The 13,624-nt window shown below is 46.2% G+C and overlaps 1 pseudogene; it reads left to right on the top strand.

Moving 5' to 3' along the window:
- Positions 1-5,004: 5,004 nt before the first annotated feature.
- On the top strand, positions 5,005-11,820 carry LOC129490627 (dehydrogenase/reductase SDR family member 2, mitochondrial-like; annotated as a pseudogene).
- The last annotated feature ends 1,804 nt before the right edge of the window (positions 11,821-13,624 follow it).

Raw genomic sequence — 13,624 nt, 5'->3', positions numbered from 1 at the left:
GGAATAAGAATTAAACCAAGATAAAAAAAAAATGAAAAAAAAAGAGTACTAGAGAAACAATGATTAGCTCTTTTAGTTGTTAGGGCCCAGAATGAAATTTATGCCTTCCTGAGCATAATCATCATTTATTTACATAAAAATTATCAATTTGTTAAAAACAAAAACAAAACAAAACAAAACAAAACCCTAGAAGCTTTCTTTCATCCAGAAGACAAAGTCCAAAGTGCCATGGTCTTATCACTCCACCCCACCTTACCAGGCTCTCTGTTCTGTCTATGCCACTTCTCTGTTCCACTCCACACCCAGGCCCACTAGACTCTGTGCCTGGAGCAGCCCACAGCCCTGCTGCAAAAACACAGCCTGCTCTAACCTAAAGCTCCGTCCTATTGCCTTCCCAAGCCTTCTCTCTCTCTCTCTCTCTCTCCCGCCCCACTCCTCGCTCCAGCCCAGGGATATCACTCTGTCCTTATGATGATCTTTGATGTCTTCCATCATTACCTTGAGAAGAGCACTTCCTTTTGTTCTCACATGTCTCAAGAGCCAAACTGTACACATTTCTAAGCTCTGTCCCCAAGTACTACTTGTGAAATCACAAAGACTAATGATTAAGGATATGCCTCACTTATTAAGAGGCAGGAGTAAATATTATAGTGTAGATGTCTGCTTTAATAAACAATTGTTTTAAGTGGTCCCAGAAATTGAGCCTGATTAATTAACTTGTGTTTTGTTCTTTTATAGATCTTAGCCCAGTTGTGTTCTACAAGTCAGAGCTAAGTGAATTTCTTAAGAAACTTTTAGTTTAAAATAATTTTAGGTTCAGAGGAAGTTGCAAAAATAGTACAGAGAGGTCTCACATACTTTTTATCCAGTAGTTCCAATGGTATTATAATAATGTATTAACATCTTCCATAATGATAGTGCAATATCAAAACCAGGAAATTGACATTGATACAATCCACAAATTTTACTCATATCTCATCAGTTTTATATGCACTTGCGTGTGTGCGTGTATGTGTGTGTGTGTGTGTGGTTCTGGACATTTTATCACATGTTGATCTGTGTGGCCACCATAATTGAGACACAGAACTGTTCTATCACCACAAAGATCATTCATGCTACCTCTTGTAGTCACACTCATCTGCCTCCCCTTAACCCATCCCTAACCTCTGGCAACCACAAATCTTTTCTACATTTCTATAATTTTATCATCTCAAGAATATATTAGTGGGATCATATGGTACATAACTTTTTGGAATCAACTATGTTTACCCAGCGGAACCCTCTTGAGATACATAAATTGTTGCATTTATCAGTATTTTGTTCTTTATTGCTCTAGAGTATTTCCTCACACTCTAATTTTCTGACACCAGCTGGTGCCCCACAGTTCAATCCTACTCTGACTCTAGCTGGCAGTGGCACCAGATTCCACAGGTTCAATGGTTCAGTCTCACCGATTGCCCCCATTTGAGATGTCAGTTGCAAATCCCATGCCACCCATATTTCTGACTGACTAGCTATAAATCAGGGATTCCTCGGGTTGGATAATTTGCTAGAATGGCTCAAAGAACTCAAGAAATCTCTTTATTTACACCAACTGGTTTATTCCAAAGGACACAACTCAAAAACAGCCAAATGGAACAGATGCATAGCACAAAGTATGCTGTGTGTGTGTGTGTGTGTGTATGTGTGTGTGTGTGTGCATGTGTGTGTGTGTAGCTTCCATACCTATCTCTCTGGGTGCGCGACCCTCCCAGCACCCCAGTGTGTTCACCAACTTGGAAGCCCTCTGCATCTCATTGTTCATGAGTTTTTATAGGGCTCAATCTCCAGACCTCTTCTCCCCTTCCTGGAGGTCAGTGGGTGGAAGTGAAAGTTTCAGCCCTTTAATCACTTGATCTCTCTGGTGACAAGTTCCACCCTGAGGCTATTTAGAGGCCCCACTCAAAGTCACCTTATTAGTATAAACTCAGGTATGATTGAAAAACACTCATTATGAATAGCAAAAGACACTCCTACCACTCAGGAAATTCCACGGAAATCTGTGCCAGGAACCTGAGACAAATACTGAATGTATGTTTGGGATATAGCACAATTGTTTTGTAGTGGTCCAAGGGATGGATGTACTACAGTTTGCTTAACCATTCACCCACTGAAGAACATTTGCGTTCTTCCCAGTTTTGGCTAATATGTAGAAATGAAGCTGCTATAAGCATTCATGTACATGATTTTGTGTGAGCATATGTTTTCAATTCTGGGATAAAGCCTGGGAGTACAGCAACTGGGGTCATATGGTAAGTGTGTGTTTATTTTTTAAAGGAAATTCCCAAGCTATTTCTTAGAGTGGCTGTACCATGTTATGTTCCCACCAGCAAGGTATGAGAGATCCAGTTTCCCTACATCCTCACCAACATTTGGTATTTTTCTGATTTTAGCTGTTGTAATAGATGAATAGTAATATTTCATTGTGGTTTCAATTTGCATTTCCCTAATGGATAATGATATTCAACATCTTTTCAGGTGTTTATTTGGCATGCATATATCCTCTTTGATGAATACTCAAGTATTTTTTCTCAGTTTTTAGTTGAATTGTATTTTTACTGTTGAGTTTGAGAGTTCTTCATATATTCTAAATATGAGGTTTTTTGGTCAGATGTGGTTTGCAAATATTTTAATGTCAATCTATAGCTCGGCTTTTCATTCTCTTAACAGGGTCTTCCACAGAGCAAATATTTTTATTTTGAGGAAATCTGATTTATTTTTTCTTTTATGGATTATGATTTTGGTGCCATTTCTAAGAACTCTTCACCTAGTTCTTTGTCCTGAAGATTTTAGCGTATGTTTTCTGTAAAAAATTTTAGAGTTTTACATCTAAATCTGTGATCAATTTTGAGGGATTTTGGTTTGTTTTAGACAGGGTCTTGGTCTGTCACCCAGGCTGGACATCTCAGTCACAAATGATCCTGCACCTCAGCTTCCTGAGTAGCTGGGACCACAGATGTGCACCACATTGCCTGGCTAATTTTTTAATTTTGTAGAGACAAGACTCTTGCTATGTTGCTCAGCCTGGTCTCTACTCCTGGGCTCAAGTGATCCTCCTGCCTTGGCCTCCCCAAATGCTGGGATTACAGGTGTCAGACATTGCACCTGGCCTTTTTTTTTTTTTTAAATAAAGTATGAGGTTTAGCTTGAGGTTCATTTTCTTCTCCTATAGATGTCCGATTGCTCCGGTGTCATTTGATTAAAAGATTGTCCTTCCTCATTGGATTGTTCTCGCACCTTTGTCAAAAGTCAGTTTGCTGTACTTGTGTAAGTCTATTTTGGGATGTTCTGTTCTGTTCCATCTATCTGTGTGCCTATTCTTCTATCAATATTACAGTGTCCTGATTATTATAAAGCCAAGTGAAGTTTGAGGATATCCAAGACAAATATAAAAGTTCTGTGGGCTCAGAGCAAGTAGCACCTTCCTGAGAGGAGTCAGAGAAGCCAGTATAATTTAGATATTAAGACTGCAGATTTTCTATTCAGTAGATGTGGGTTGAACCTCAGCTTTCTACTGGTTGTGAGAAATTGAACAATTTATTTCTCTGTGCTTCTGTTTCCAGTTCTATAAAATGTGGATAATAACAATGACTACTTCAAAAGGCTAAATGACTATTAAATGAAAAAAAAATCATGAAGATTACATAGCACTATGCTTAGAAGATAATGATCAATACATGTGAACTTTACAGCAGATGCTGTTGGTATCCCGCCTAAGTCCTCTCAGTACTCACCTTTCTGTATTCATCCGCCCAACTTCCAACAGCTGGCACCTGTGACTTTCTCTGGGTTTTCTGCTTCCTGGAACCTGCTCTGTGCACAGGTGGGGCAAGCTGGCAGTGCTAAGGAATTTAATGCTGCTTAGGAGCAGCCCTCAACCAATGACTGACAAGAGTTGACCAGCTGTCCTGGTTTGCCTGGGACTTGGGGGTTTCCTAGAGTGTAGGAAAACTGGGAGGGTGGGCCACCTTAAGTCCCCAATTCCCTTGAAATTTGAAGCAGATGCTCAGAGTTCCTCAGCAGATTGAACTTCAGTGGCCACAGAGGTAACCTGATTGATCACACACCTTTTGTGAATGGGAGTCCCTAGCTGGCTCATGACTAGGAGATGTCAGTGTCCTCATTCCAGAATGGGCTCTGCAGTCAATGCCCATCTCACACATCCCTGCCCAATGCTCCCACCTCATCACACAGCTCTGGAATTTATAATTAACTCCAAATCTCAGCATCTCTCCCTAAAATATCTGATTTCTGAGTACTATGAATGATGTAGTTGGAAAACCAGCTGCTTTGTGGGTCAATGAGGGTAGTACTTGAATCTTGTCTACCTACCTACTGGCTCGGTAGTCCTAAGATACTGATCTTATTACCACCAGGACATCCCTCTCTCTCCATCTTCCATCTTCCATCTTTCCTGGGCTATCTTCTTTTCCATCTCACTCCCTCCAGTCTCCTAACATTTCTTCCCAGGGTCATCTCCAGAAAAACTACTTGCTTCACAGTATACCTCTTAGAGGAGACAACCTAGGATTATTATTGTTCCTTGGTCTCCCTATTGGATAGTAAGGGGATTTGAGATGAAAGGTATGTGTTGAAAATTGTTTCAGATATGAGGTGCTGCTGTTGCAGTTACAGTGACACAAGGTGCTGTGGGCTGTTCGGGCAGGTAGGCCTGGACAGGAAGGCCTGGGGGTCAGGAGGAGGTGAGGGGAGAGACTCTGTGAGATTTTTTGGAACCAGAGGCAGTGGCCTGACTTTACTGGAATGAGAAGGGAGTGACTGGACTTTATTTAGAGTTGGAAGGGAGTCATTTGTGATGAGGAGAAGCAACTTGCCTGTTGGAAATGTTACAAGTTTAGTATCTGAGGAGGGTGCTGTTGCTGTTACTTTAGGTGGGGAGCTGAGGGGTGGCTTCAGGAAAGGTCAGAACCTGGAGCTGTTGACAACAAGTTCAATGCTCAGATGATGGATGTGGAGGTGAGCCAGGTAAATGTCACTCAGGCACTTACCGGGGGCACAGCACCATGCCTGGCCATGTCTGCCATGGTGCTGCAGTTCACTACAGTGGGGAAGCCCTTCTTGGGGAATAGGCTGTGGAAAGAACATGGACAGTCCTGTACTTTCCTGGAAAGTTTGGAGAATGGTAGGACATCCGTCAGAGGCCTCAGTGGCACTTCCATGGAGGATGCATGGAGACACAGGTCCTAATGTGTTCCATAAGGTGAATATCTTCCCAGGTTCTTCCCCAGCTTTGGGTCCAGAAGGAGGAAGACCAGACAGTGACTGCCATGTTCAAGGCTGTGTCATGGGCCTTTAGGAGTCTTCATTGCCCCCCAGTTCCTCTCTCAGCAAAAATGTTTGGTAAAAGAGCAGATAAGAGCAGTGCCCTGGCTGATAAAGTGGCTGTGATCACTGGGTCCACAAGAGGGTGAGTGAATGAGAGTCCCTAGCTGGCTTATGACTAGGAGATGTCAGTGTCTTCATTCCAGAGTGGGCTCTGCAGTCAATGCCCATCTCACGCATCCCTGCTCAATGCTCCCACCTCATCATACAGCTCTAGAATTTATAATTAACTCCAAATCTCAGCATCTCGCCTTAAAATATCTGGTTTCTGAGCTCTAAGAATGATGTAGTTGGAAAACCAGCTGCTTTCTGGGTCAATGAGAGCAGTGCTTGAATCTTGTCTACTACCTATTGCCTCAGTAGTCCCAAGATATTTATCTTATTACCACCAGGACATCCCTCTCTCCCCATCTTCCATGTGGCTATGGCCTTTTAAGATCCTGGTCTAATAGGGAGAAACCTGAGACCTATTTGTCCCTCAGACTCAGGGGTTTCATTGACTGGAGGATGCCCACTGGCACCAGGGGAATAAGCAGGGCAATGTCTCAGGACCAGCTCAGGGAGTTTTCACAGGTGAACCTCTTCTCATTGTCACATTTCTTCCCGTGTCCCTCCAATTCCACTCACCCTGTAACTGCCATCATAAGCCACAAGCTATGAGTCATTATCACTGGCAGGAGGCGGAGTTTCTGGTGTTGAATGCTTCAGGGGCACAATCTTCCTTTTGACCTTTCATGGTCTATAACTTCACCAATTTAGACCATTGTATTTCAGAACTGTTTAATCATTCTAGACTTCCCAGATCTCCATGATGTTTTAAATCTTTGTGGGTGCTCCCAAGGCCTGACCTTCATAATAAATGAATACCAATAAAATAAAATACCAATGAATACCAATGAAAAATTCCAAGCTATCCAGATAGTTTGTACAACGCAGAGGAAATGTGCCTTCTGCTCTTTCTTTATCATAGGGGTTTAGCCAGCTCCATCAAGAGTGCATCAGATCTCCTTAAAGTAAGGAAATGCAGAGGGCAGAATGCGTTCTTCACCATGAAAGTGTTTCAACTGCAGAGCAGAGGGAAGCTGTTAAGCTTAGAGAAACTGTAATTTATACTGGAGGCCTCTGGCTAGAACAAAAAGAAAATAAGCTGGGCCATTAAAAAGATTCTTTACAATGTAGGCAGGGTACCCGGCAAGTTAACTGTTCTGATGAAACATTACTTTTTAAAAACTCCTTTAACAAAATTGATATGAACATTTCCTTATCTATAAAATATAATTATACATTAAGTTGTGAGAATTAAATGGGGTAGGCTTTGCGATGGCCTGATAAGTATTAGCCACTCAGTTCTTCTTCCCTGCTTAGAAGGATTGGAGGTTGCTCTCAGGCAACACCGGGGAACTCAATTTGTGTCTCAAGATCAGGCTTCCAGGAGGAGAGTGGGGAGGGCAGAAGCCATCACTCTATCTCTGCCCCCAGGATCCACTTTGCCATCGCTCGGCATCTTGCTCAGGAGGGGGTCCACGTGGTCATCAGTGGCCAGAAGCAGCAGAACGTGGGCTGGGCCGTGGCTGCTCTGAGCATGGCGGGCACTGTGTGCCACCTGGGGAAGGCCGAGGATCAGGAGCAGCTGGTGGTCCCGGTGAACAGGCAGGCAGTGGGAGGAGGAGAAGACGGGGATACCCAGATCCAGCCCTGACACGGCTGGGGTCTCTAGCAATGTTATCTAAGTGAACAACGTGTGCAGCCCAGGACAGGGCCCTGCCCAGGGAATGAAGCAAATGGACAACCAGATGTGTCTGAGAAGAGATGTTCCTGGCAGGAGGGAGCTCACATGGGCTGGTCTAGAGCACTGCTAATCAAAGGGCAGCCTGGCCTGGGAGCTTGCTGGAGACCTGGAAGTTCAGATCTAGCTGAGGTTGCTTGAATGGAGGCTACCTTTGCACACGCTCTGCCAGTGATCTGTGTACTTGTTGAAGTTTGAGAGCACTGCTCTAGTGCACCCCCAGGTGCTGTGCTGGGGAGCCCACTGGGATAAGAGCTCTTCATGTGTGACCACCCTGGAAGGGGTGAGTTGTGAGGCAGAATCTGAAGGAGCGTGCAGTGGGCAGCTGCATGTTGCAGAGAATGAATGGGCCCTTGATGTGAGACTGTGGGAGGAAGATTCCAGAGTGGAGGGAGAGGTGAGACAAAATTGGTTAGAAATGTAGGAGGTGAGTGAAGATCTGGACTGGTCAGGGCCTGGGTGTCAATCAGGCATCACACAGGGGCAGGAATTTGATGCCTCCAAGGAGGTGAGAAACAAATATTTCACTCACCTCTGATGGCCAGGATCTGCCAGAACTCTAGGGATGCTGTAGGATGGCCTTGGGCAAGGGTTTGTCACTTTGCCCTGGGTTGTCACTACCTCTTCTCCATCCCTTCCTCCACATCCTCTGTCATTTCCTCCACAGGCCCTGGAGCACTGTGGAGGCGGTGACTAGTGTGCGTGGCAGAGGTCAATCCCTTGGTGGGGAGCACACTGGGAGCCATTAAGCTGGTCTGGGACAAGGTGAGGACCAGGGGTAGGATCACTTTCTGCCTGGCTCTCTGTCCTCCATTTCTGTACACATGCATGTGCACACAGAGTACCTCAGCTCCCACATGCCCTCCCTCCCCACCTCAATGTTGACTCTGATGGGTGGGGGCTGGGGCTCCCTGGGACAAGCTGCCCATCAGTAAGTTGAACAAGCACTGACCATGCCAAGCCTAGACCAGGCTCCAGCTGCCTCCTCTACCCTGACTCTCCTTGTGCCGGTCACTGCTACAAAGAGCTGAGATGCCAGAGATTTCCTGGTCTATCCATGGCAAAGACCCTCCCTTGGCTCAGGTTTCTGAGGCTGTCTCTGTCTGGACTCACTGGCACCTGTTCCAGTCCCTTCATTCTGCCTGTCCCATGGGCCCCCTCTGGGCTGTCAGGGAGACACCTCACTTGTTCACAGACACAGCTGAAAGAAGGGACTCCTGCCCAGGCCCACCGTCCCACTCAATCAATAGAGCATTCCAGGGGCTCCCACTGCCTCTGCAGACCCCCTGCCCCTGCTGTCCTGATGGGCCCCCTTCGAGGGCTCAGTCCTGGTCTCCCACCTGACCCTGTTGGCAGACAGTGGGTCCTGTGATCTATGTGAGCCATCCCTTCCTCAGGGAGCCTTCGTCCCACTGATCACCCCTCCCCTTCTCCTGGTGGAGTCCACCCCTCCTTCTTTCTGTGGGTCTCACATTCCATGGCCTTCTAGACTCAACTTTCAATTCTCCTCCTCTCCCTTTGGCCACAATCAGGCTCTTCCAGTTAAAAAAAAAATCCTGGTTCCAAACCTTTCCTGACATAGACTAAATACTCAGTATAGATTCCCTTCTCTCATCGCACCTACCTAATGGCACTCACTAATATCTTAGTGATTCCTGATTTCCCTCCCTCACCTGTATTTTCCCAGCCTCTTCTCCAGAGGGCAATATTGACTGGGGAGAGGTTGTGTGGGGACAAATAGGGAGAGGGTCCCCTAAATCACAGATTATTGGTGGCTCCCCTATGACCTGGGCAGGACTGGAACCTCTGATCCCTTTTCCCTCACACATAGTAAGGAACACAGTGTCCCAGCGCTTGTCACAGTCACAGGGCTTCATTCTTGCTCTGGCCACAGGTCTCCAAGTGACCAATGAGATGGGCCCTAGACAGACCTTATCTCTCCTTGTCCCCTGCCCCTGGATTCTTTCTCATTTCAGATCCTGTGTGTGAACGTGAAGACCCCAGCCCTGCTGCTGAGCCAGCTGCTGCCCCACATGGAGAACAGGGGATGAGATGGGCTAGTGGGCACCGAGGTCTAAGTGCATTGTTTTTTTCTACCTCCCTGGAAGCACTTGGGCAGGGACTCAAGAAGTAGAGGATGGCAGGGGAGATGGTAGGTGTGTCCTTTGGGAAATGTTCTCCATTTCCAGACCTACCTTCTTCCTCATGGGATGTGGCAGTTGTGATGAAGATGAAGAGACACTTGCTGGGGAGGGGCAGGACCTGCCTTCCAGGTCCTCAAAGGACATTTCACTGGCCCTTGTTTCTTTCATCCCAGGGAGTGGCATGGACCTTGCCCCTGCAGTGGCAGCTGCAGGGATGAAGGGGCCAGAGTGAAGTCACCTGGAGCCACCAGCTCCAGTTACTCTTGCCCTCGTCTGTGGGTATGTCATCTGTTTCCCTTCTGGTCAGAGGCCCTGTGGGTTTGCTTCTCCTCACCTTCCCATGCAGAGCCTGGCTGTCTTGTGTCCCATGGCTGCCCAGGGGCAGGCCAGGCTGGGACTCGTTAGTGATGCCCAGACCTCATGGGGGTCTCTGTGACACATGAGTGTCACTTGGCTCTGCTCTCCAGGAGTGCTGCCCCTCAGCCTTGGGACCATGCCCCAAGGGATGCCACTCTGGCTGTGTGTATTGGGTGGTTTGACCCCAGCAGTGGCCTCGGTATCCACTAATTTAGATGTCCAGCTTCCCTCTAGTGTTCCAAATAGTTCCCAAACTTTTATGCTTTCACCCTGAACCCTGAGCTGGTTTCCTCATAGCATGAAAATACAATTTCCTGGCTCATCTTGTCTCTATTGAACTTTCATCTCTTCTCATCTCCCTTTCTTCTCACAGTGGAAGCTCTGTGGTTCTGGTCTCATCTATGGTGGCTTGTGTGCCAATACCAGTGAGTGTCAGCCCCTCTGGATGTGGCTGGGTGAGGGTACCTGAAACTGGTTTCTTGTGAGGCCTTGCAGGGGTGTGTGGGAGAATTGGCTGTTGATCCCAGATAAGATGGAGTTAAGATGTGTGAACACCAGGCCAGATGTGGTGGCTCACACCTGTAATTTCAGCACTTTGGGAGGCTGGGGCAGGTGAATCGCTTGAGCCCAGGAGTTGAAGACCAGCCTGGGCAGCATAGCGAGACCCCGTCTCTATTAAAAAGACCAAAATAAAAATTAAAAAAAAAAAAGAGATATGTTAACACCAGCATAACACCCTGACTGCTACAGACCAGGTATAATCTCACTTTGTCATAATAGATCTAATACCCAAGGACATTAAGCCATGTGCCCAGGGTAAGAATAGTCAGTTTGCATTACTTCAAGGACTGGGTCCTGGGTCTCTTAATTCCCACTTCCTTCCTGAATGTTCGAAAGCACAGTGCAGCTTTCTCTGTGTCAAGCTTGGACACACATGGCAGCAACTTGACATTTCCCTAAGCCTGGAGGAGCCCTGCTATCTCAGAATTTCAGTCCTTGAAAATTATTATGGGGTGGTGAGGGGTAGGGGAAGGCATTTTAGTTTGGGGCTGGAGTCAGGCATGTCTTCTTAGTCTGTGACCCAGAGTCACAGCTTTGGTTGTTCAGGTAATTGTCCATCCCTGCATTGCCAATCCACTTTGTCTGCTTCCTTTTGCATTTCAGAAGTTGGGAGCCTGCAACACCAGCAAAACAACCCTGCTGGGCCTAAGTCCCTGGCAATGGAGCTGGCTCCAAAAGACATCTGGGTAAACTGCCTGGTGCCAGGAATAATCAAGGCTGACTTTGTGCAAGTGGGGAGGGTCGCTGTGGCTCCTGCTCCCACTCCCTGCCCCCATGGTCCCACAGGTCCCTTCCCCAGCAAAGCTTCCAGCTGAACTGAGGCCCACAGAGACCTGCACACTTAGGCCAGAGCCCCAGCCCAGGTTCATCACTCAGAGGCTCTGGCCTTCAGCCTTTGGGACCCACAACCTCTCCCTTTCCTGTAGAAGCATAGGAGGGCCGTGTCCTTTCTGGGAGCAGACCAGAGTCCTTCCTCACCCTTCTCGCCCAAACAGGGTCCCCCTCCCACAGAGGACTTGGTCTGCCATGGTGCTCTTCCCAACCCCCATCTCCTCCCTGCTGCCAGCGCCCCCCAACATTCCCTGCTCCTGCCAACAGTCCAGCTGCCTAACATTGACCTGAAATCTTTCCTCAGGAGAAAACATTGCCGTATTTGCTACCTGGCTTTAACAAAGTCCATGGATTGCAGCGGTAGGTGGGACTTGAGACTTCAGTGGTCTGTGTCTACTTGAGGGAAAGTTCAGGTTCAAGAAGACATAGATCCCTGATCTTCCAGTCTACTAGCTGACCCCCTCTTTGAAGTCTGAAGACATCACAGTCTTGGGCTGGAGGCTAGAAGGTGGGTGTGAGCCCCTCATGGAGGCTGGTAAGGTGTGAGTTGATTGGTGTCGATGCTGGGCACCCCTCTGGGGCAGCAGGACCTGAGGTCAGAGATTAACACTTCAAAGGCTGCACCCTCAGCTCTGCTCTCTTCCCTCAGGTTTGGGGAGCCGGAGGACTATGCAGGAACCATGTCCTTCCTGTGCTCTCCAGATGTGCTCCATCACCGGGGAGAACATCGTGGTGGCCGGCTACTCCCCTAAGCTGTGAAGAGAGTGAGGCCATGGTCCTCAAGTGGAAAATGGGGGGCCTTAGGGAAATATGGAAGTGGGGAGCCTTAGGGTGTCATTAGGATCCAGGGCCATGTAAGGAAACTTGCTCAGGAAATGAGAAGGAAGGCAAGGTGTTTGAAACTTTTATTTTGGAAACAAACATGTTTGGCCACTTCTAATCTGGGCTCATTTCTGTTTGGCTAGTGATATATGAGCAGTCCCATTGGCCCAGAAGCCTCATCCCTGGCAGAGTCCCTCGCCTCATTCCCTAAGACTTTTTACCCCTCCCTACTTTCCTTCATTCCTTTCCCATGAAATTATAAATTGGGCTGGATACTTTCCATCTGCCCTTCCAGATCCACTCTCCATGTGTCTTTTCTTCTCCGTGCCCTGAGAGGCTGACCTGCAGGGATGATTCCACAGTCCCTTAACCTCTGGCTTCCAGTTGGGTTTGGTCAAGGGGAGGCACTCTTAGGAGATTGGAGGGCGCAGGAGAGTGAGGTCAGGGAATTTGTTTCTCAGGCTCCCTTATTGCCTGGCTACCCCATGAGGGCAGTCTCCGCTGAAGGCTATGGCTCTTGTCAGGCAGCACCTTCGACTCTCTTGTCCCTTCAGGCCTAGAGGTGGTAATGGCTCCCCGCTGTTGCTGTCTCAGGAGTACTGAACTGTACCTTGTTGGATGCACTAAACTGTTTCCACTTATTTGTAAGTAATTTTAAATTAAAATCTCCTTGATTATTCAGTTTGAGAATATCAATGTTATCACCATATCTGTTCCTTAAGAAAACCATTTACTTACAGCTTATAGACAATAAATCAGATGCACTTCAAGCAAACTTTTCATTGAGTGTTAACAAATTTTTACATACATATGACCACTACCGTAATAAAAATACAGAACATTTCCATTGCCCCCCTCCAAGTTCTCTTGTGCCCCATTCCACTGGGCACCCCTGCCAATGGTCCAAGGCAACCATTGATCTTCTGTCATGATAGATTATATATTTTTTAGAGTTTTATGTAAATGGAATCATATGGTTTACATGTACTCTTGATGTCTGGCTTCCTTTGCCTAGCATGATGCTTTTGAGATTCATCTTTGTTGTTGTGTATATCAGTAGTTCTTTCCATTCTACTGCTTAACAACATTCCATTGTATGAATATACCATAATATCTTTGTTCACCTGCTGATGGACACTTGAGTTGTTTCCAGTTTTTGTTTATTATAATTATACGTTTTGTGACTATTCATGTTGAAGTCTTTGTGTGAGCATGTCTTCATTTTTCTATGGTAAACAGGAATGGAATTTTTATTTAAAAATTCTTTGCTGATATTTTCTGTCTTTTCATTCATTGTGAGCATTTTAAAAACTGTATTTAGGATACTTATAATAGTTGCTTTGCAATTCTTGTATGTTTGTTTCAACATTTGGTTCATTTCAGAGTTGGAATCAGCTGATATGCTTTTCTCTTGAATATGTGTTCCATCTCTTTGTTCTTTTGTTTTTTTCACATCCAGTGATCAATCTTTGATTCTCTTATGTTGACATATTTTGTATTTGTATTCTGAGCATTATTAATTTTAAGTTGTGGATATTCTGGCATCTATTATTTTTTTCATGATGTGCAGTGTCATTTATTTTTGGTGGCAAATGTTTGGATTAGATTTGACCCCTAAGCTCTATTTTCCTGGTGGCAGTTCTGGTCTTGACTTAGATCTTTGGTCTTCAGCCGAGCTGCTTTGAATCTATTCTTACATGCTGGGCTCCGGGGTAAATTAGCCACATAATCTGGGAATTCT

Source organism: Symphalangus syndactylus, chromosome 9 (assembly GCF_028878055.3).
Source record: "Symphalangus syndactylus isolate Jambi chromosome 9, NHGRI_mSymSyn1-v2.1_pri, whole genome shotgun sequence".
In the NCBI taxonomy this organism is placed as follows: domain Eukaryota; kingdom Metazoa; phylum Chordata; class Mammalia; order Primates; family Hylobatidae; genus Symphalangus; species Symphalangus syndactylus.
Note: the sequence above shows the minus strand (reverse complement) of the source record. Positions and strands in the feature narration are given on the sequence as shown.